We start from the raw sequence: 23,599 nt of genomic DNA on the forward strand, positions 1-23,599 counted from the left end.
TCAGTCTCAGAGGCAACTTTTTTTTTGCTCCATGAACTGTATTAAATAAGGTACTTTCTGTCTCTTTAAATACAATGATCATGCAATGTTTGCACTGTCATTGCCATCCCTGCTACACAGCAAGAAACAGACAAAAGTGCCTATTGCTTGCCATACATGGCTCAGTCGGCAGAATGAAAAAAAAAAAAAAGATTCACTGTATTGTGACAGCAAAGGAGTCAGCTGGTCTCCTTCACTGTCAGAATACACAGATCAGCGCTGCAGCCATCCATTGATAAAATATTTTTATCAATGGATTTTTTTTTTTATCAGTGTGCTGTATAGAGAACAGAACTCATAAATTTCACTCAACTCATAAAAGTACACTGAGCCTAATGACTGGGTTTCTATAAATAGAAAAACCTATTCACTCAGTAAAGAAGGACAAATAGAAATAGTAAGTAGAAAAAAATTGGGATTTTTAAAGGTGCAAATAAAGAAAATTATCAATTATATAAAAGATGCATTTATTTGAAAAAATAGGAATTCATCCAATAAAAACACAAAATAGGAAATGGATATGGCAAGTACAGTTCAATACAGTAACAGTGATACAGCAATACAAGGTGGACTTCCCAACATGTTTCGCCCCTATAACAGGCTTCTTCAGGGGTTGCTGGTCACATGCACAGTATAATGCCTTTTGACAGAAAATAGATAAACAATTGAATAGATTAGAATAATTCAAATGTCTAAACAAGTGATTCACATTTTACAAATATTACAAAATTATCTATGCATATGCGTCTCCCAAAACAGGGCACTGCTGCTTACCTGTATCTCCTATAGATAGGGGACTTATTGCTACTGCCGGGATGACTAATTATTTCTGCTACATCAAAGCACCCATTTGCTAAAGGCGACCATAGAAGGTAAAAAAGACCAACTAAAGAAAAAGGAAAGAACAATACCGTCCCTTAATATCTGAAGAAAAGATGGAATCTCCTTTCAGACATAAGAACAGAGAATACAAGGTCAAAAAAACTTACAAGGGCAGATGCAGCAACTAGCTTGATGCCAGGGGCCAAAACACCATCAAATAATGGATCACTTGGCAAACATATCTAATGAAAGTAATGGGGCAATAGTAAATAACCCGCTGTGCATAGGTCCCAGGAATCCCGCAGCGTCTCCATGCTGCTAAAGGTGGCTATTTATATTATTTATTTATCCGGTCTGTATCATGGTGACTGGCACCTTCACCTCCGCCGGGTCCCAAGGCTCGGTTAGAGAGGTGAAGGAAGGGGTTCCTCTGGTGGTAGGAGGAGGAAATCCCACATTTCAGAGAGACAAGTGGAGATTTCTGAACCACAGTGACGCACACACCGCACGTGCAGAGAAACGGGTGTCGGGCTAAATAGCAACGGCACCCTGGGCGTCCGTACGGTCGCCCAAAAGTGCACACAAGGGCTGTGAGGAGCAGAGTATTTCCCCAGAAAGGGGGGAAAAAAGGGGCAGGGCCACAGATGGAAACAATACTGGGGAACGAGCATAGCCATGGAAAGGGAGACACAGATACATTTACACTTTCAAATATACATAATAATATTGTATAAAAAAACTCAGGAAAAAAGAACATAATTTAGATAACAATATACATGAATTGTATAATGATTAATAATATCTCATTATTGATGTAGTTAAATATCAAACACTGAGAGTGACAAATTTTTATTATTATTTTAAGGGGAAAAGACATTTTTTTTATTTTTTAAAAATTAAGATATGTCTAAGTGCACATTAATTGGTAATGATTTATGAATATATTGTTTACGGCCAAGGAGGCAGAGAAAGGGGGAGGGGGAGAGATGTAAATAACCAATTGGAGACGAAGGGGGGGGGGGGTATTCAGAAAACCATTAGCAAGCAATGCCTTACTGCATGCATCAAGCTCCCAGCCCAGGTTGTTGATTAATAGCATCCCTTATAGTCAATATCTAAGACTGCGACGCAACTTCAGTAGAGATAGTGACTTTCAAGATAAAGAAAATCTTTTATGCGGTCGCTTAAGAAAGAGAGGCTACACTCATAGTATCCTCAAGAAATCATTTAATAGAGCTAAGGCTCATGTCAGAGATACCTTGATACATAAGAAAAAAATCAAAAATAATTCCCAGACTGTTAGAATCATTACTGCCTATACCAAGCAGCACAAACAAGTGAGACAGATCATTGAAAAGTACTAGCCACTCCTATTGTCAGATCCAATTGCTACTAAATATGTTGAGAAGCAACCCCAAATTACCTATAGACGTGCCAAATCTCTTAAAGATCAACTAACCCAGAGTCATTACAAAACTCTTTCATTATCTAGCCAATTTCCGGGCACCTTCTCATGGGGCAAATGAGACAAGTGTCGCTTTATGCCTAATAACAATGAGGTAAGATTACCAAATGGACAGATCCACTCAATTAGACATAGAGTAACATGCCAAACTCAGGGCATTGTTTACCTTATGCAATGTACATGCAAATGCTTCTACATAGGCAAAACAAAACGTCCATTTCACAAGAGAATAAATGATCATATTTCTCTCATAAAAAAAGTAAAATGGAAACGCCAATTAGCCACCATAAAAAAGAAAGAAGGACGGCGCCCTCTAAGTGCAGCATGTATGTTAAAAATATTTATTACAATAGATAAAAACACTCACATTTGAGTTACTAAAAACCAGCATTTAAGTAGTTTCATCCGCGTGCTCTCGGGGGATGTGGGTGTCATGGGCCAGTGGGGGGGTTCCTGGGATGTGAGTCCTGTGACCTGGGTCCTGGTAGCTGTTCCGGTGGTGCCGAGGGTCCTCAGAGCCTCTGGGCGGCCAGGATGTCGGTCATGGATCCTCCGTGGAGCGCCGTGCTGACCTGTGTCTTCACTTCCGGGAGCGGGGTGAGGCGGGCGATGCTTCGCGTTCGGAGCATGCGTGCTTATTTATCAGGCTATGCTGGTGGCCATATTCAGTGTGGGAATTTATACCATATGCAATGGGAGGGGTGGAGAGCAGGTAAGATACAGGTAAGCAGCAGTGCCCTGTTTTGGGAGATGCATATGCATAGATAATTTTGTAAGATTTGTAAAATGTGAATTACTTGTATAGACATTTGAATTATTCTAATATATTCAATTGTTTATCTATTTTTTGTCAGAAGGCATTGTACCATGCATGTGACCAGCATCCCCTGAAGAAGACCGTTATAGGGGTGAAACATGTTGGGAAGTCCACCTTGTATTGCTGTATCACTGTTACTGTATTGAACTGTACTTGCCATATCCATTTCCTATTTTGTGTTTTTATTGGATGAATTCCTATTTTTTCAAATAAATGCATCTTTTATATAATTGATAATTTTCTTTATTTGCACCTTAAAAATCCCAATTTTTTTCTACTTACTATTTCTATCTCTGGGATGTGGTGCTAGTCAATATTGGGAGTATTCATGTTCAATAATATCTTTCAAGGACAAATAGAAAGTAAAAATCAATATAACTGTATGTCATTTATATTTTGTGTATTTTTGATGATTTTTATTGTTGTCCTTTTAGAAAGTACAAAAAAAAGTCCAAATAGCAACATAAAGAGACAATAAAACAGTGTTAAAAAAGTGAGAATGTTGCTGTTTTGCCTCAATTCTTTTTTTTTTTTTTATCATTTATCTCTTTGATTATCTCTATTAGCACACAGTGAATTTGATTATCTGCAGCAGAGCTGGGTAAAATACCTCAAAAGATTGTGGAGCCATGTTGAAACGCTAACAGCAGCCAAGTATATCCACAACTCAACAGATGAGTTATTTTTATTACCTTTAACAAACATAATATTGTTAGAAGCAATGTTACACTTTAAAAAAACAATGCCAGAATGTTGTTTCCAACAAACTGATTTAATTGTAAGATTTTCAAAAAGAGTAAAATACATCTTTTCACCTGAAAAATTGCATTGTCTTTATAAGTTAAAGTTTCTATTTATGAATTGGGTCAAAAAGGCAATTTAACCAGATTTTGAAAAGCTTTTCTGGCATGCTATGTTCATTTCTTTATTCAGCTTTTTTATAAAGGTTGCTTCCTCAGTTTACTTTAGCATTTCAAATAATCATTTTTTTTATTGTTCAGTTCGCTGTTCAAGGAAGTCTGCACTCCATTTTAGTTTCTCAGGGTCCAATCTGATGAAATTGTTATATCAAATTTACTGCAAACAAACATGTCTATCCATAATAGTGCTTTGGGGGAACAATACTATCTGGTGTATATAGTGTGACTCGAAAACTACTATTGAATGAGTTTTCTCTGAGAATTATTATAGTAGTACTATAGTAGTAACCAATAAATCCTGGTAGATTCCTATGGCCAACTTTCCAGGGTCTGACTGGTTAAAGGAAACCTGTACTTGGAGAATTTGTACGCTGCCATTGATAATCTATCTTTATGAAAATGCTAGTTTCATAGCTGGCATAGTAATCCTAATGGCTTTAGCAGTGTCTGTGACATTGAACTGGAACAAATATGAAGATCAGGAATTCTGAATGTAAAGCCAAGGACAGCTCACTAGTTTAAGCCTACTGAACCTTTAATATGATCAGCAGACCCTCTGACTAACATAGAGGTTTAGACCAAACTTGAATTTTACAGTAAAAGCTGATATAACTTCATCTGATTCTACCACTGGATTCCCAGTGTGTATTAACATATAAATATGTCATCTGTTCTTGTTCAACATGGTTGCATCTAGCATCTCCGCAAGTTTTTGCATATACAGTGGGTAAAATAAAAGTATTGAACACGTCACCATTTTGGTAGGTAAATATATTTCTAAAGGTGCTATTGATATGAAATTTTCACCACATGAGAAGAGAGTGGATAAACAAGCCAAGCGAGGACAGCCAGTGATTAACTTATACAGCCCACTTGCATGCCGAGGCGGCCGTTTGGAGTGTTTTACATGCTTTTATGACCTGTATTAATGTAAGTGCAATTGCGTTTTTATAAGTTTTAATAAAGTTTACAGTACTACACTATGGGGATTTCTTCCAACCTTTTCCATATGATGTAATTCGCTGCCTTGAGCCTGGGAATTACTTTGGAGAAGTGGAGGAGGAGTGAAAGAGAGTTTATACATATACGGTATATGTGCCTGGTCTTGTGAAATCAACCTCTGATACCTAATTGATGACCATATGTAAAGAAGAAAGGAGGAGTGAAGGAGAAACCACTTATTCTTACATCACCACTGCCTGTTTGACTCATAGAGTAATTTATTATCGGTGAGTAGCAAAACATAGGAGGGGATCACGTCACTGTAAAACCTCACTGGAACAAGATTCACTACTATTTATGGTTATTTATTATGCACAAAGCACTTTGCCACTTTGAGCACTTTATATGAATTATATGAAATGTATGGACACTTTTTAGATATTTATTTTACTTATAGTACTTGGGAAAGACTTATTTTGCATATAGTACAGTTTAATGCTTAGAATGTACATGTAATATCCGATAACACTTACCATCATATATATGATTGATATGTACACAGAGTTTTGGTATCACAGGTGTATGGGGGCAGCACTGTAGTTGCATGGATTAAGGTACTTTGAAACAATTGTACCTGCTAATTCCAGGTCTTTCTGTAGCTCTCCACAAGTGGTCCTTGGCTCTTGGACAACTCTTCTGATAAAATTATTTCACACCTCTGTCAGAAATCTTGCGAGGAGCACCTGGTCATGGCCAGTTTACAATGAAATTATATTCTTTCCACTTCCAGATTATGTCCCCAACTGTGCTTACTGGAACATTCACAAGTTTAGAAATCCTTCTGCAACCTTCTGCTATCAATATGTTTTGCAACAATAAGGTTGCGAAAGTCTTCAGAGAGTTCTTTGCTTTTACCCAGTATGAGATATTTCTTGTGTGACACCTTTGTAATGAGACCCCTTTTTATAGGCCATCATTTGAGACTGAACCAGCTGATATTAATTTGCACTGACAAGGAGCAGGATGGCTTTCTCATTACTGACAGATTTCAGCTGGTGTCTTGGCTTTCCATGCCTTTTTGCACATCCCTTTCTTCATGTGTTCAATGCTTTCACCCTGTGTCATTCCATTTTATTACACATATCTTAATTTCTGAACTTGTTTGTTTTGGTTTCTTTGTATGTATGGATTGCATGGGTTGTTACTGACATGTGGTGAAAATTTCATATCAATAGCACCTTTAGAAATATATTAACCTAGAAAAATGGTGATATGTTCAATATTTATTTTACCCGTTGTATGCCTGGTTTCAGTTTGCAGGACGTTTGTTGTAATGAAGTTCTGCATATTACCCCAAATCCCATTGAAGTCAATGGAAGACAAATCTTAAAAAAATAGTTCTGGCCATCTTCAAGGTTAATAGACAAGTGATTGTCTAACAAATGGCATGTTTGCTTGGGACTTCCCTGGTGGTGATGGTGGGGGGGGGGGGGGCGGGGGGCAATTATATTGCATTGAAAATTAAACTGCCCAATGCTTTCAAATAACATGTTTGATGGGGTTCCCTGAACCTGCCTGTGAAGTAGCACACTTGTAGGATATGTACAATTTACTACAGCAAATGTGACACTTACAAGGAAAAATGCCATTGCAATTGCCAGTTTGGTTTTCTTTGTAGCACCGGTTCACTAATGCCCCGTACACGCGGTCGGAATTTACGACAGAAAAAGTCCGATGGGAGCTTTTGGTCGGATATTCCAACCGTGTGTATGCCCCATCAGACTTTTATTCTGCATTTCCGACTGACTTAACATGTTTTAAATTTTTCCGTCGGAAATGCCGACGGAGGTTATCCCGTTGGCAAGTCCGACCGTGTGTACACGGCATTAGGGTATAAATTATAGAAAGGATTAACAACCCCATTATTGTAAGTGATCGCCTTACTAAGTAAAAGAGAAGTATATTGTATCTTTAACTTGGAGACCAAAATTCCAAAAGGAGTGGACTTTGAATGTGATGTTACACTATTATGAACAGATTGGTAATATATTCTATTTCTATAACTTTATTTAGCTATCTTTATTCCATAGCTTTGTTTTCCTCTACTTTTTCCCCATCCCTTTCTTTAGTAGGCAGTGAACATCCCATTAAGTGCCACCATCGAACAAAATACAAAGTGAATTATAGCTCGGTCTCAAGTTCCTGCACGCATTGCATATTTTTAATGGCAGTGTTATGGGTGAGAGCACACATATGTTATCGAAGATGCCATTTATTGTTTTTCTAGGTGTGCTTTGTGCATTATGCTGTTTGACCCATGTTACTGACCTATTTTTCGTCCTGACCTCTTCTCCCCCTTGATTGCCACCAGCCTTGATCTCTATATTTTTCCTTACCTCTCCTCACTTCCCTCTAGTTACTTTTGCTTCTTAGGCTTCCAGACCTTTGGCCTGATCTGAACTATGATTTTGTCTAGGCCGTTCTACCTGGGTTTTCCTGACCTGTTAATTACTACCAGGGAAATGGTTTTCAGAGTCTTATGACTGCCGCACAAGGACCAACAACATCATCAGTGGCTGTCAGGTACCTGACTGTGGAGCCCAAGATGACGAGGGTGGCCTCTTGTGCATTTCCCATCCAAGCACCCCTGGTAGTGGAGACATGAATTACTAGGGCAGTGGAAGGGTGCAGGTGCCAGGAAGCTGTAGTAGTGATCTGTAGATTAGAGACAAAGGAATCCTTCCAGTGGTGGTATGGAGTCTGGTCACAAGCCTTGTTCAGCAGCAGCCAGGCAGACAGGTGCAGGGTCAGGATCAGGCTCAAGGTCAAGAACAGTCAGAAGTCGGTAACGTGCTGGTGGTGGGGTACTAAATCATGAAGGGGACTCGTGGACAGAAATCCAAGCCAAGGTTAATAACAAAAGCAAGCAGCAGATTTAACAGACCACGATAGGTGTCACACATAGCCGGGTCATGAGGAACATGGTTAGGAGACTTTCTAGCATCAGGAACACAAGAACCAGAGCTGAAGACAATCCAGCACTGAGGCCAGGCAGACTCTCAGTTTAATTAGGCTAATGGGCACTAGAATTTGTGGATGTGTACTCACATCTACGTGCCCGCATGTACAATGCGCATTTGCATATGCATTCTACTGTAGACCTTGCTCATCTTGGGCTTCTATGCTCATGACTCTGCACATGTGTATAAGAATGAGCACCTTCTGCACGAGATCCCCGACAGTGACTCTGATGAAGACAAGGAACAACTCTCCCTCCTTCTGTGTCCATTTGAGTGACCCTTATAGACATGAAATTCTCACTAAAGCTAAACCCTTGAAAACTTTCAAGCACATGAAATGCATTGGGGCAGGAGCTCCACACTACCATCTCCATGCTTGGAAATGACGGCTCTATTTTATCAAGCAAACCTTCTGACTGTCCCCAGTGGTGAGAGGCAGTACTGTGGGGTGTGCCCATTGTGAGAATGGAGCTGGATGACCACGTGTGAAGTATCCTGTTGACACAAACCTGCACGTTGCTGCTTTCCTCTGGCAGCTTTAGGTCTCATGTACGCTGCTGCTGGTAAACTTTAGGAGCAGTTGGGCATTTTTTTTAACTGCTCCTGAACTCTCCTCTATGTTATCTTATCAGTACATATACACAGGTTCGTTTATAGTCTTTTCTAGGCAGATGTGTTTAGAACCCAAAAAAATGCGTTCAGAAGCTGTGTTTAGAGGCATCTCAAGTGGCTAAACGCAGCTAAACATGGTAACTCGCGTATAGCCGCGTTTCGTTTACAGGCATTTTTCATTTTTGGCTATTTTGAAAAAAAAATACATTTTTTTTCAAACGCTTATAGACACAAATGCAGCTAAACGTGGCTAAACACAACTAAACGCAGCATGTAAATGCAGCCAAATGGCCGTTTTAAGAGGCCGGTTTCTAGCTGTCAAATTAAATCGTTCAGGAGAGGTTGAACAATGTCCCGTGTACATGAAGCCTTAATGTCTGCGAGTGCATTTTTGCAGTGATATTTCTCACATCTTTTGGACTTTTTTGCATTGGTCTTCATTTACACTAATTTATTTATTATTATCACGTTTAAGTATTGTGGATGTTTTTAGCACATTATGAATTGTGTTTTGATAGCACATGTTTTAAAGGGTAAAAGTGTATAAGAATAGGGGTGGGTGGCGCTGCCTGTCCCCTGAAGAGTGCTCCTCCAATGGGTCACTCTTCCCAGGTGTATGTGCAATAAGTAAGTGAAAAAACACAAGTGAAAAAATACTGCCGTCACCTGACGGTATATCTCAACAGTGAATCACTCTTTTGTGATGGGTGCTGAGTAGGGTGGTTGTTCCCACACAAGAAAACCATTTGACGGGTGTTCCCGCCTAAGGTCACCTTTGTACCTTGAATGGAGAGTGAACAAGTCTTGCTTTTTGACTGCTGGTGAATGCTGGGTTGTATTTTTAGGTTCTTTTTAGGGCTTTTACTTGCAGCTTTTTAACACCTTTTTTCTGACACTTTTTAAACAGCTTTTTTTTTTCTTTGCTTCCTTCAGCCTACTAATTAAGGGGAGTGGTTAATTGGTCACAGGTGCTTGAGGCCTATATAACCTTCTGTAGAACTCATTGTGAGCCTGCTCATCTTTGAGCTTGCTGGAACTCTGTCCAAGTGGAACTGGTCTAAGTGGTGAGTTAAAAACCAGAGTTAGTGGAACTGGTCTAAGTGGTGAGTTAAAAACCAGAGTTAGTGGAACTGGTCTAAGAGGTGAGTTAAAAACCAGAGTTTAAAACAGGAGGTTATAACAGGGGTCATTACATAATACCTGTGTAATGTGAGTACCTGAGTGTTGTCTGAGTAGTGTGTGTAGATCGTTAATACTTCTGTATTGTCTACTGTGTACTTGTGTATTGTGAGTGCGCGCAGTTCTGCGAGTGAGCACAGTTCTGCGAGTGCACCTAGTTCTGCGAGTGGTCTGCGATTGCACATAGTTCTGCGAGTGCACATAGGTCTGCGAGTGGTCTGATAGTGCACGTAGGTCTGTGAGTGCACATAGGTCTGCGAGTGCACGTAGTTCTGCGAGTGGTCTGCGAGTGCACGTAGTTCTGCGAGTGCATATAGTTCTGCGAGTACACGTAGGTCTGCGAGTGGTCTGCGAGTGCACCTAGGCCTGCGAGTGCACCTAGGTCTGCGAGTGCACGTAGTTCTGCAAGTGGTCCACGAGTGCACGTAGTTCTGCAAGTGGTCCGCAAGTGCACTTAGATCTGCGAGTGCACGTAGTTCTGCGAGTGGTCTGAGAGTGCAAGTAGTTCTGCAAGTGCACGTAATTATGTGAGTACACATAGGTCTGCGAGTGGTCTGTGAGTGCACGTAGTTCTGCGAGTGGTCTGTGAGTGCACGTAGTTCTGCGAGTGGTCTGTGAGTGCACGTAGTTCTGCGAGTGGTCTGTGAGTGCACGTAGTTCTGCGAGAGGTCTGTGAGTGTACGTAGTTCTGTGAGTGTACGTAGTTCTGTGAGTGTACGTAGTTCTGCGAGTGCACGTAGGTCTGCGAGTGGTCTGCGAGTGCACGTAGATCTGCGAGTGCACATAGTTCTGCGAGTGCACGTAGATCTGCGAGTGCACATAGTTCTTAGAGTGGTCTGCGAGTGCACGTAGTTCTGCGAGTGCACGTAGTTCTGCGAGTGCACGTAGGTCTGCAAGTGCACGTAAATTTGCAAGTGCACGTAGGTCTGTGAGTGCACATAGTTCTGCTTGTGGTCTGCGAGTGCACGTAGTTCTGGGAGTGCTCTGCGAGTGCACGTAGGTCTGCGAGTGCACGTAGGTCTGTGAGTGGTCTGTGCTTGCAAGTAGTTCTGCGAGTGGTCTGTGAATGCACGTAGTTCTGCGAGAGGTCTGCGAGTGCACGTAGGTCTGCGAGTGCACATAGTTCTGCGAGTGCACGTAGGTCTGCGAGTGGTCTGCAAGTGCACGTAGGTCTGCGAGTGCACGTAGGTCTGCGAGTGGTCTGCGAGCGCACGTAGTTCTGCGAGTACACATAGGTCTGCGAGTGCACCTAGGTCTGCGAGTGCACGTAGTTCTGTGAGTGCACGTAGTTCTGCAAGAGGTCTGAGAGTGAGCTTAGGTCTGCGAGTGGTCTGCGAGTGCATGTAGGTCTGTGAGTGCACGTAGGTCTGCGAGTGGTCTGTGAGTGCACGTAGTTCTGCGAGTGGGCTGTGAATGCATGTAGTTCTGCGAGAGGTCTGCGAGTGCACATAGGTCTGTTAGTGTACGTAGTTCTGCGAGTGTACGTAGGTCTGCGAGTGCACATAGTTCTGCGAGTGCACGTAGGTCTGCGAGTGGTCTGCGAGTGCACGTAGGTCTGCGAGTGCATGTAGTTCTGCGAGTGGTCTGCGAGCGCACGTAGGTCTGCGAGTGCACCTAGGTCTGCGAGTGCACCTAGGTCTGCGAGTGCACGTAGTTCTGCGAGTAGTCTGAGTGCACGTAGTTCTGCGAGAGGTCTGCGAGTGAGCGTAGGTCTGCGAGTGCATGTAGTTCTGCCAGTGCACATAGTTCTGTGAGTACCTGTGTATTGTCTTGTTGAGTACCTGTGTATTGTCTTGTTCAGTATCTGTGTATTGTCTTGTTGAGTACTAGTGTCAGGAAGCTAGTTGTTAGGTAATTTGGACAGGGTATAATCCCCAATCCTCATTAAATTTAATAGGTACGATGTCCGACGGGTATGAAGAGGCGACCCATTGTACATCTTGCAGCATGTATGCGTTCCTTGATCATCCGATCGAGGGTGAATACAGCTGTGCAAAATGTAAGTGCATTGTTTCCATGGAAGCCCAGGTTCTGAATCTGGGGAAGCAACTGTCAGCACTGAGAAGTTCCTCCATACTAAAGGAGAGCCAGGAACATACACGGCGGGTGCCGGCAGGGGCCAGCACAGAGACGGATGGAGACAAAAAGGTGCAGGCACTAGCAAAGAGTAGATGGGTGACAGTCAGGAAGGGTAGAGGGGAAAGTGCCAGGGAGGCCGATCCAAGGCTGGAGCATCCCAATAAGTACGCCCCATTGAGTGACATTGGTGAAACCAGTCAGGGACCAGCACTGCTGGAGCTGAGGGACTCTCCTAGCTGCTGAGGGAAGAACTCCTCCAGTGAGAGTGGGGGGGGGAGCGAAGGGAAAGGAAAGACAGATTCTTGTGGTAGGGGACACAATTCTTAGAAGGACAGAGAGGCCAATCTGTAACAAAGACCTGAAGCACCGAACAGTATGTTGTCTACTGGGTGCACGTCACGGATCTGGTGGACAGATTACTGGGAGGGGCTGGGGAAGACCCAGTTGTTATGGTGCATGTTGGCACCAATGACAAAATCAGAGGCCAATGGAGTGTCCTAAAGAACGATTTTAGAGACTTAGGAGCTAAACTGAGGAAAAGGACCTCCAAGGTAGTATTCTCAGGAATACTACCAGTACATCGAGCCACACCAGAAAGGCAGAGGGAGATTAGGGAAGTAAAAAAGTGGCTGAAGAGCTGGTGTAATAAGGAGGGGTTTGGGTTCCTGGAGGACTGGGCCGACTTCTCAGTCGATAACCGGTACTATAGAAGGGACTGACTGCACTTAAATGAGGATGGTGCAGATCAACTGTGAATGAAGATGGCCAAAAAGTTAGAGGGGTTTTTAAACTAGGCAATGGGGGGAGGGTCCAGAGGTAGAGATAGTCAGTGCAGAACATATTCCAGAGGGTAGTATTTTGGCATTAGTGGTAGGTTGACCAAAGGTAAGTATAGTAGGAAGTCCTAGTTGCAATCTTGGAACACCCAAGAAGAGGATAACATGTGACCAGTCTAAACTACGTGGCATGTTCACCAATGCTAGGAGCCTGGGGGACAAAATGGGTGAACTAGAGATACTGTTGTATGAGAAGGATTTGGATTTTGTGGGAATTTCAGAGACCTGGTTCAACAGCTCTCATGATTGGCTGGCAAACATTCAAGGGTATACCCTTTATCGCAAGAATAGAGAGGGTAAAAAAAGGGGGAGGGGTATGCCTATATATCGAGAATAATGTACAAGTGAATGTGAGAGATGGCATCACTAAGGGATCTCGGGAGGAGGTGGAATCCTTATGGGTAGAGCTCCAAAGGGATGAAGCTAAGGGTAAAATAATACTGGGAGTATGCTATACGCCCCCTAACCTGAGGGAAGAAGAGGAGACAGATCTCCTATCACAATTTGGATTAGCAGCAAGGATGGAAAGTGTTATCATAATGGGGGATTTTAACTATTCAGACATAGACTGGGTGGAGGGAACTGTGCATTCATCTAAGGCTCGCCAGTTCCTAAATGTCTTGCAGGACAATTTTATGGGTCAGATGGTAGACACATCAACTAGAAACAAAGCGTTACTGGATCTTCTGATTACCAACAATACAGACCTGATCACGGATGTGGAAATACGGGGCAATTTAGGTAACAGGGATCACAGGTCCATTGGCTTCAGTATAAATCACACAAATAGGAAACATAAAAGCAATACAAAGACACTGAATTTCAAATGAGCCGACTTCCCTAAACTACGAACCTTGCTAGAAGGCATAAATTGGGATAAAATCTTAGGAACAAAGAACACGGAGGAGAGATGGGTTTGCTTTAAGAGCATACTAAATAAGGGCATTAGCCAATGCATCCCATTCAGTAATAAATTTAAAAGAGTGAACAAAAGTCCTGGATGGCTTCACTCCAATGTAACAATGCATATAAAATCAAAGGAGCAGGCCTTCAAAAAATACAAGGTTGAGGGATCATCATCAGCATTCAGACTTTATAAAGAATGCAACAAGAAATGTAAGGGTGCAATAAGGACGGCTAAGATAGAACATGAAAGGCACATAGCGGAGGAGAGCAAAAAAAAAATCCCAAGAAATTATTTAAGTATGTAAACAGTAAAAAAGGGAGGACAGACCATATTGGCCCCATAAAGAATGATGAAGAATATCTGGTTACAAAGGATGGGGAGATGGCGAAGGTATTGAATTTATTCTTCTCCTCAGTCTTCACGAGGGAATCGGGGGGCTTCAGTAACCAAAACTGCAGTGTTTATCCTCATGACACATCACAGGAAGCACCTCCATGGTTAACAAAGGACAGAATTAAAATTAGACTTGGGAAACTTAACATTAATAAATCGCCGGGACCAGATGGCTTGCACCCGAGGGTACTTAGGGAACTCAGTCAAGTAATTGCCAGACCATTGTTCCTAATTTTTACTGACAGTCTACTGACTGGAATGGTACCAGCTGATTGGAGAAAAGCCAATGTAGCACCAATATTTAAAAAGGGCCCAAAATACATCCCTGGGAATTACAGACCAGTTAGCCTAACATCAATAGTATGTAAATTCTTGGAGGGGATGATATGGGCCTAAAGATTTTAGTAATGAGAACGGTATCATTAGCAGTAATCAGCATGGATTCATGAAGAATCGTTCTTGCCAAACCAATCTATTAACCTTCTATGAGGAGGTGGGTTGCCATCTAGATAAAGGAAGGCCCGTAGACGTGGTGTATCTGGATTTTGCAAAAGCATTTGACACAGTTTCCCATAAACGTTTACTGTAGAAAATAAGGTCCGTTGGCATGGACCACAGGGTGAGTACATGGATTGAAAACTGGCTACAAGGGAGAGTTCAGAGGGTGGTAACAAATGAGGAGTACTCGGAATGGTCAGGGGTGGGTATTTAATTTAATTTGTTCATAAATGACCTGAGGATGGGGTAAACAGTCCAATATCTGTATTTGTGGATGATACTAAGCTAAGCAGGGCAATAACTTCTCCGCAGGATGTGGAAACCTTGCAAAAAGATCAGAACAAATTAATGGGGTGGGCAGCTACATGGCAAATGAGGTTCAATGTAGAAAATGTAAAATTTGGGTGGCAAAAATATGAATGCAATCTATACACTGGGGGGAGAACCTCTGGGGGAATCTAGGATGGAAAAGGACCTGGGGGTCCTAGTAGATGATAGGCTCAGCAATGGCATGCAATGCCAAGCTGCTGCTAACAAAGCACACAAAATATTGGCATGCATTCAAAAGGGATCAACTCCAGAGATAAAATTATAATTCTCCTCTCTGGTCCAGCCGCACCTGGAGTATGCTGTCCAGTTCTGGGCACTAGTCCTCAGGAAGGATGTACTGGAATGGAGTGAGTAAAAAGAAGGGCAACAAAGCTAATAAAGGGTTTGGAGGATATTAGTTACGAGGAAAAGTTGCAAGCACTGAACTTATTCTCTCTGGAGAAGAGGCGCTTGAGAGGGGATATGATTTCAATATACAAATACTATACTGGTGACCCCACAATAGGGATAAAACTTTTTCGCACAAGGGATTTTAACAAGACTTGTGGCCACTCATTACAATTAGAAGAAAAGAGGTTTAACCTTAAAATACATAGAGGGTGCTTTACTGTAAGAGCGGCAAGGATGTGGAATTCCCTTCCACAGGCGGTGGTCTCAGCGGGGGGCATTGATAATTTCAAGAAACGATTAGATAAGCACCTGAACGACCGGAACGACCACAACATACAGTGTAATACTGACATATAATGACACACATAGGTTGGACTTGATGGACTTGTGTCTTTTTTCAACCTCACCTGCTATGTAACTATGTAACTATGTAACATCTGGAAACGTGGATTAAGACATGAAAAGTAAATGACTGTAGATTTAATGAAAAGCTTTGATTACGGGGATACCACATGTGTGAGACTTTTTGGGAGCCACAGTTTTGAAGGTCATAAAATACCCAGATAGTACAACCCCCCCCCCAAATGACCCCATTTTGGAAAGTAGACATCCCAAGCTATTTGCTGAGAGGCATGTTGAGTCCATGGAATATTTTATATTTTGCCACAAGTTGCGGGAAAATGACAAACTTTTTTTTTTTTTGCACAAAGTTGTCACTAAATGATATATTGCTCAAACATGCCATGGGCATATGTGGAATTACACCCCAAAATACATTCTGCTGCTTCTCCTGAGTACGGGGATACCACATATGTGGGACTTTTTGGGAGCCTAGCCGCGTACGGGGCCCAGAAAACCAATCACCGCCTTCAGGATTTCTAAGGGCGTAAATTTTTTATTTCACTCCTCACCACCTATCACAGTTTCGACGGCCATAAAATGCCAAAATAGCACAAACCCCCCCCAAATGAACCCATTTTGGAAAGTAGACACCCCAAACTATTTACTGAGAGGCATGGTGAGTATTTTTCAGCTCTCATTTGTTTTTGAAAATTAGAAAGAAAAGAAAAATTTTTTTTTTTTTTCTTTTTTCAATTTTCAAAACTTTCCATGGCCTCCGAAACTGTGATAGGCAGTGAGAAGTGAAATCAAAAATTTACACCCTTAGAAAGCCTGAAGGCGGTGATTTTGGGGTCCTGTACGCGGCTAGGCTCCCAAAAAGTCTCACACATGTGGTATCCCCGTACTCAGGAGGAGCAGCAGAATGTATTTTGGGGTATAATTCCACATATTCCCATGGCATGTTTGAGCAATATATCATTTAGTGACAACTTTGTGCAAAAAAAATTGTCTTTTTCCCGCAACTTGTGTCAAAATATAAAATATTCCATGGACTCGACATGCCTCTCAGCAAATAGCTTGGGGTGTCTACTTTCCATAAATGGGGTAATTTGGGGGGGGGGGGGGGTTGAACTGCCCTGTCATTTTATGCACATTTAGAAGCTGATGTCACACATCACCCACTCTTCTAACCACTTGAAAACAAAGCCCTTTCTGACACTTTTTGTTTACATGAAAACATTTTTTTTTGCAAGAAAATTACTTTGAACCCCCAAACATTATATTTTTTTAAAGCAAAGGCCCTACAGATTAAAATGGTGGGTGTTGCATTTTTTTTTTCACACAGTATTTGCGCAGCGATTTTTCAAATGCTTTTTTTTGGGAAAAAACATACTTTTTAAAATTTTAATGCACTAAAACACACTATATTGCCCAAATGTTTGATGTAATAAAAAAATATGATCTTAGGCTGAGTACATGGATACCAAACACAACATGCTTTAAAATTGCACACAAACGTGCAGCGGCGACAAACTATATACATTTTTAAAAGCCTTTCAAAGGCTTTACAGGTTACCACTTTAGATTTACAGAGGAGGTCTACTGCTAAAATTTCTGCACTCGATCTGACCCTCACAGGGATACCTCACATGCATGGTGCAATTGCTGTTTACATATGACGCCAGACCGACGCTTGCGTTCGCCTTTGCGCGAGAGCAGGGGGGGACAGGGGTGCTTTTTTTTTTTCTTTTAATTATTTATTTTGCTTTTTTATTTTATTTTTAAACTATTCCTTTTATTTTTTGAATCGTTTTTATTGTTATCTCAGGGAATGTAAATATCCCCTATGATAACAAAAGGTAGGGACAGGTACTCTTTTTTGAAAAAATTGGGGTCTATTAGACCATAAATCTCTCCTCTGCCCCCAAAGCATCTGACCACACCAAGATCGGTGTGATAAAATGCTTTCCCAATTTCCCAATGGCGCTGTTTATATCCGGCAAAATCTAAGTCATGAAATGCCCGTAGCTTCCGGTTTCTTAGAGATGATTGGAGCCGTTCTGGTCTCTGACCAGCTCTATGGTTAGCTGGTAGAACCACCGGCTGCATTCTCAGGTTCCCTGCTGGGACAGGGGAGCCAGAGAAAGCTATTGTAGACGGCGGGGGGGCATTCCCTCCCACTGCTTGTAAAAGCAGTCTAGTGGCTAATTAGCTGCTAGGATTGCTTTTACATGAAATTTGACCGCTGGCTGAAAAGAATGATACCTAAACCCGCAGGTATTATTCTGGTATAACCACTCAAAGTCTAGCAACATACCAGTACGTTGCTCGTCCTTGCTGGGCATATATTGTAATCCTTTTTTTTTTTTTTTTTTTTTTTCATGCAGCCTATGGTCTAAACGAAAAAAAGAGATTGATCGGTGGGTATACCCACCATTAGAATACCTTCCTTCGTCTACCCACTTCTAATGATGCGCATACATGCACCATTTTGTTTTTAACTGTGGTGGTGAAATCACCTCCTACAGCGCTGAAGTCATAGCTTTATGTATCGTGGGAACAAACGCTGTTGCTGTCAAGATAAATAAATCCACGCTGCAACTGAATGGCGTACCTGCTAAGCAAATGATGGTTAACAATAAAACAAAGTAACATTACAGTATAACAGTAAGACATACCAAACCTGCAAAGCAAATACAAAAAAAATAGTAAAATATTTTATTTTTTTTTTACACTCTTATTTGTAATGATAATGGTTTGGTTCCAGGTTTGGGTCTCTCAAAATGTGATGGCATCTTGGGAGACCCTGTGAAAGTGTGTCCTATTCTGTGCAGTGCTGTACCCTACACTAAAACTCCACTAGTGTATGGTAGCGTTCAAAACATTCACCAATGCAAAGACCAGGATTGTCAGGACAGGAGGGACAATAATAGCGGGTGTCACGCCTATATCCACGCTTGCTACAGACACAACATCTTCTTTGGAGGGCTCGTTGGGTAGGGGTACTCGGAAGGACATACGAAAATGCATCTCATGCAGCCGGCTTACTGCATTTGGATTGGAAAGGTGAGGTGAAGCATCGTCTGGAAACAGAAGGGCTCTGACGATCTCTTCCCCGGAATTTAAGGAAGGATCCAGTCCGTCCTGAAGCTCTGTATAGCACATGAGCATTCAGCAAAGCCAATTGAAATAAATAAACAGACTTTTTTTGTACCAGCGTCTGGCTTTACGGGCAACTAGGTACAGCGCCAACAACTGGTTGCTGAGGTCCACCCCTCCCATATTTTGGTTATATTCGTGGACACAGAGGGGTTTCTCCACAATACCAGTGGAAAGTCATGTCTGTGTGAAGGGAGGACAGAACGAAAACATTCTTCTTATCCCTCCACTTCACAGCGAGCAAATTATTACACTTCAAGCAGGCTCTCTCCCCCAGTCTAAGACAGGAATCTACAAGTTTCTGGGGTAAGCCCCGGCGATTAGATCACACGGTGCCACATGCGCCAATCTGATGATCAAACAAGTGACTTAAAAGTGGCACGCTCGTGTAATAATTGTCCACATACAAATAGTACCCCTTTCCGAATAAGGGTGACACCAAGTCCCACACAATCTTGCCAGCGCTCCCTATGTACAGTAATCTGGGCAGTTTGGCAGCTCTACGTGACTATCTCTTCCCTTGTAAACCTTAAAACTATATGTATAGCCTGTGGCCCTGTTACAAAGCTTATACATTTTGACCCCGTATCTTGCACGCTTGCTGGGAAGATACTGTTTGAAAGACACGCGGCCAGAAAATTTCATCAGGGACTCGTCAATGCAGACAACTTGATCGGGAGTAAACAAGGCTGCAAAACGTTGGTTGAAGTGGTTTATGAGGGGCCGAATTTTGTAGAGCCGATCATATCCAGGGTCTCCACGAGGATGACAGAGTTCATTGTCATTGAAGTGCATGAACCGCAAGATCTGCTCGTATCGTGCCCTGGCCATGGAAGCAGAGAACATGGGCGTATGGTGAATTGGGTCAGTGGAACAATATGACCGCAACTCCCTCTTTTTAGTTACGCCCATGAGGAGGGATAGGTCCAGAAAGGTCTTAAATTCGGAAACTGTAATGGTTTCCAATCTCTGGCAAGGGAGGACAACTGGGGATTAGCGGCGATGATTGGACCAGCATACAAATTACTTTTGTCCACAATAGATCTATAGAGATCTTCCCTGAAAAACAGCGAATAAAAATCAAGTGACGTAAAATCAACTGTTTCCACCTGAATTCCAGGTTGGCCAGTGAATGGGGAAAGTACGGGTGCTGCAGAAGTGGTGGGCTCCCAATTAGGATTGGCAAATTCTGCAGGAAGGACACTATGGGCATGACAGGCCTGTCTTTGTCTTCTTGGTGGCAGCGGGACACTACTTGTGCTTGCCACCTCGCCAGCTTGAACTGCACTTATGGGACTCGCCACGTCACCACGTGATACTACAGTGCTGGATGTATGACCAGGGTGTATTAGGCCACTAGTGTTTGCCAGTTCACCAGAAGGATGAGCGGCACTAGTACTTCTCTGCCCTATACGAGAGCCCTGCGGTTCTTGCACCTCAACAACAACACAACAGCAGAAGAAGATCGGGGTCTGGTACACCTGACCTTGGCAGGGACCACAACTCCGTCGTCAGAGCTATCTGTCATGGAGCCGCTGTGGTCTACAGGATCGTATTCTGAGCCTGAATCTGACAGATGAGTGACTTCCTCTTCACTGTCATGCTCAGAAACGTGTAGGCCTCTTCACTAGTGTACATTTAATTTGCCATTTTGGGCTCTAAATTTACTGGTACACTAGTGAGACTCACAGGAAAAAAAGCTCCTAGGCTGTCAGCAACTCTATCAAACACTACCAAAAAACCTGTTAGGTTGGCAGGGATCAGGCCTGAAACTGCGAACGTTGCAGTTATGTGTTTAGCGTTTTGTAAGTGATAGTGATCAATTGATACTGCACTTGGGTGGACTGGGTGGAGGGGCAAAACGCAGGTGCTAGCAGGTATCTGGGCCGATCCTGCTAACACTGCATTTTTGGGAACCCTAAACTGCTGGGGACGCTAGTAAAGATCTGATCAGATATTGATCCGTTCATACAATATACCACTAAGGGAGGTATATGCTGCGTGCGAGGGTGTTAGCGCTACTGGCACTAATCTGACGCTGCCTGGGGCGGTGCAGAACGTAACTGACCCTAAAACCTAACTGATATCACCTGCCGGGCGATCAGGGGGTTAAATCTTTATTGGGTAATAAACGGCAGGTGCCCTGACGCTATAAAAAACAAACTAACCAGCGTCACCCGTAACACTTATATGGTGATCGCTGGTGACAGGGGGTGAAAGGGTTAACTAGGGGGCAATCAGGGGGTTAAAACCTTTATTAGGTAGTATATGGGGGTACCTAACGCTATAAAAACCTGACAGTGAACCTAAATAATTAACAGGCTAACTAGCATCACCCACGACACTAATACGGCGATCAGAGAAAAGATCGCTTAGTGACACTGGCGACAGGGGGTGAAAGGGTTAACTGGGGGCGATCAAGGGGTTAAGCCTTTATTAAGGGGGGGTTAGGGGGGTACCCTAGACCTAAAGGGGCCTACCACTAACAGCCCCAACCCATGCAGTGATCAGTAAAAAAATGAAAACTGCTATTGGTGTCACTGTAACAGGGGGTGCAGGGGGGTGATCGGGGGGTGATTGGGGGGTGATTTGTGTGCCTATGTGCACTGGTGTTAGTGTGCTGTTGGTGTAACTCACTCTGATGTCTTCTCTCCTCGGGCGCCGGAACAAAAACGCTTCACGAGGAGAGATGACATCACTTTTTCTGCTTCTGTTTACAGTTTCAGAAGCAGAGGAAGCTTCTCATTCATCAGGAGCGATCGTGAGGGAGAGGCCATGAATCAGTGGCCTCCCCCTCAGGAAGGATCGCTCCTGGAACGATCGCGCCCCCCACCCGTGGGAGGAGAGTAACATATGGGTACATCACTCTGCCTGCCCGTGCCATTCTGCCGATGTATATCGTCGTGAGGCGGTCGGCAAGTGGTTAATGCTCTATTGGAGGGGAGCTGGAATTTAGAAAAAAATAAAATAAAAGTGTACAAAGGTTAACTTACCCTCCTAAGCTTTTAATAATCTTTAGTTGGAGGTGCTGCATTATTTTCTTTAATCTCTCTTTGTGCATTTCATCATCATGTGCTCAGTCTGCATTGCTTAGATTTTTGACCGTTTTCCTTGAAGGGCAGTACACCATTTTTAAGGATAGTTTAGCACAGGGGTATTGAATTAAAATTCATGGGGGTCCGGTCAGTAAAATTTTCTTACAGCGGAGGTCCGAGTGTCATATTGGTGATGACTCAGATCCTTCACATCACAGCCTCTCATGCACGTCATGATTGTTTTCTATTACCCTCCTAGATACCTGTGTTTTTCTAGGGAAGAAAAACATAGATCTCTGCACAAGTGTGAACAAGCCCTTACATCAGTGCCCTCAGTCCCCTCTTCACAGCACATCTCTCCCTTTTACATCACAGTCCTCCATCAGAGACCGACCCATCAGAGACCCGCCAGCACATTACAGACGTCCCATCACAGCGTGTCTCTTTAAAGACACCCTCCATCACAGATCCCTCCCACCCCAATTACAGACCCCTCCACCCCCATCACAGACCCCCTATCACAGATCCTCTCCACCACAGGCCCCCCTCCAGCACAGACCCCACTCTATCAGAGATCCCCCCATTACAGACCCCATTATCACAGATCCCCCCCATCACAGACCCCACTCCCTCACAGACCCCACATTACAGATCCCACTCCATCACAGACCCCCCATTACAGACCCCACTCCATCACAGACCCCACTATTACAGACCCCACCATTACAGACCCCACTCCATCACAGACCCCCCCATTACAGACCCCACTCCACAGACCCTGCCCCCATTTACAGACCCCACTCCCTCAAAGACCCCACTCCCTCACAGACCCCATTACAGATCCCACTCCATCACAGACCCCCCCATTACAGACCCCACTCCATCACAGACCCCCCATTATAGACCCCACTCCATCACAGTCCCCACTCCATCACAGTCCCCCCATTACAGACCCCACTCCATCACAGAGCCCACTCCATCACAGAGCCCACTCCATCACAGAGCCCCTCATTACAGACCCCACCCCATTACAGACCCCACTCCATCACAGACCCCCCCACTCCATCACAGACCCCCTCATTACAGACGGCTCCATTACAGACCCCCCCATTACAGACCCCACTCCTTTACAGACCCCCTCATTACAGACCCCCCATTACAGACGGCTCCATTACAGACCCCCCCATTACAAACCCCACTCCATCACAGACCCCACCATATCACATACCACCCCAGACCCCACCCCCATTTACAGACCCCACTCCATTACAGACTCCGTCCATCACAGTCCTCCCTCACTATTACAGTCAGACTGTCCCTTTCATCAACGCAGCATTCCTCCTTCCTCCCCCCTCCCCACACTGCCCTACATTAGTCATACAAGCCAGGAAGTATGCATGGCAGGTCCAGACAAAGGGCAGGTCTTTTCAATTTAAAGGTGGGTGATTGGTTGCTGGGAGTGCTGTCTAGCAACCAATCATCTGCTTTGTAACTTGAAAAGTCCCGCCCTTTTTCCGAACCTGCAGCACTTCCAGGCTTGTGTGAATAAGGTAGGGCAGTGTGGGGAGGGGAGGAAGGGGGAATGATGCAATGATGTAAAGAAGAGACCTGCCGCGCCTCCCATGTAATCAAGAATGTTAGCGGCAGCACTGGCAGGCCAGCCTGCAGAGGGGAGAGACCACTAAGGCAACTATTTGGCGAGGCTGCAGGCCGCGTAGGGCTGCTACTGGGTCTGGATTCGGCCCGCGACCGCCATTTAGTGATGCCTGGTTTAGCAGATCACAGTTCACTGTTAGCTACTTTATAAATATGAC

This window comes from Aquarana catesbeiana, linkage group LG03 (assembly GCF_042186555.1).
Source record: "Aquarana catesbeiana isolate 2022-GZ linkage group LG03, ASM4218655v1, whole genome shotgun sequence".
In the NCBI taxonomy this organism is placed as follows: domain Eukaryota; kingdom Metazoa; phylum Chordata; class Amphibia; order Anura; family Ranidae; genus Aquarana; species Aquarana catesbeiana.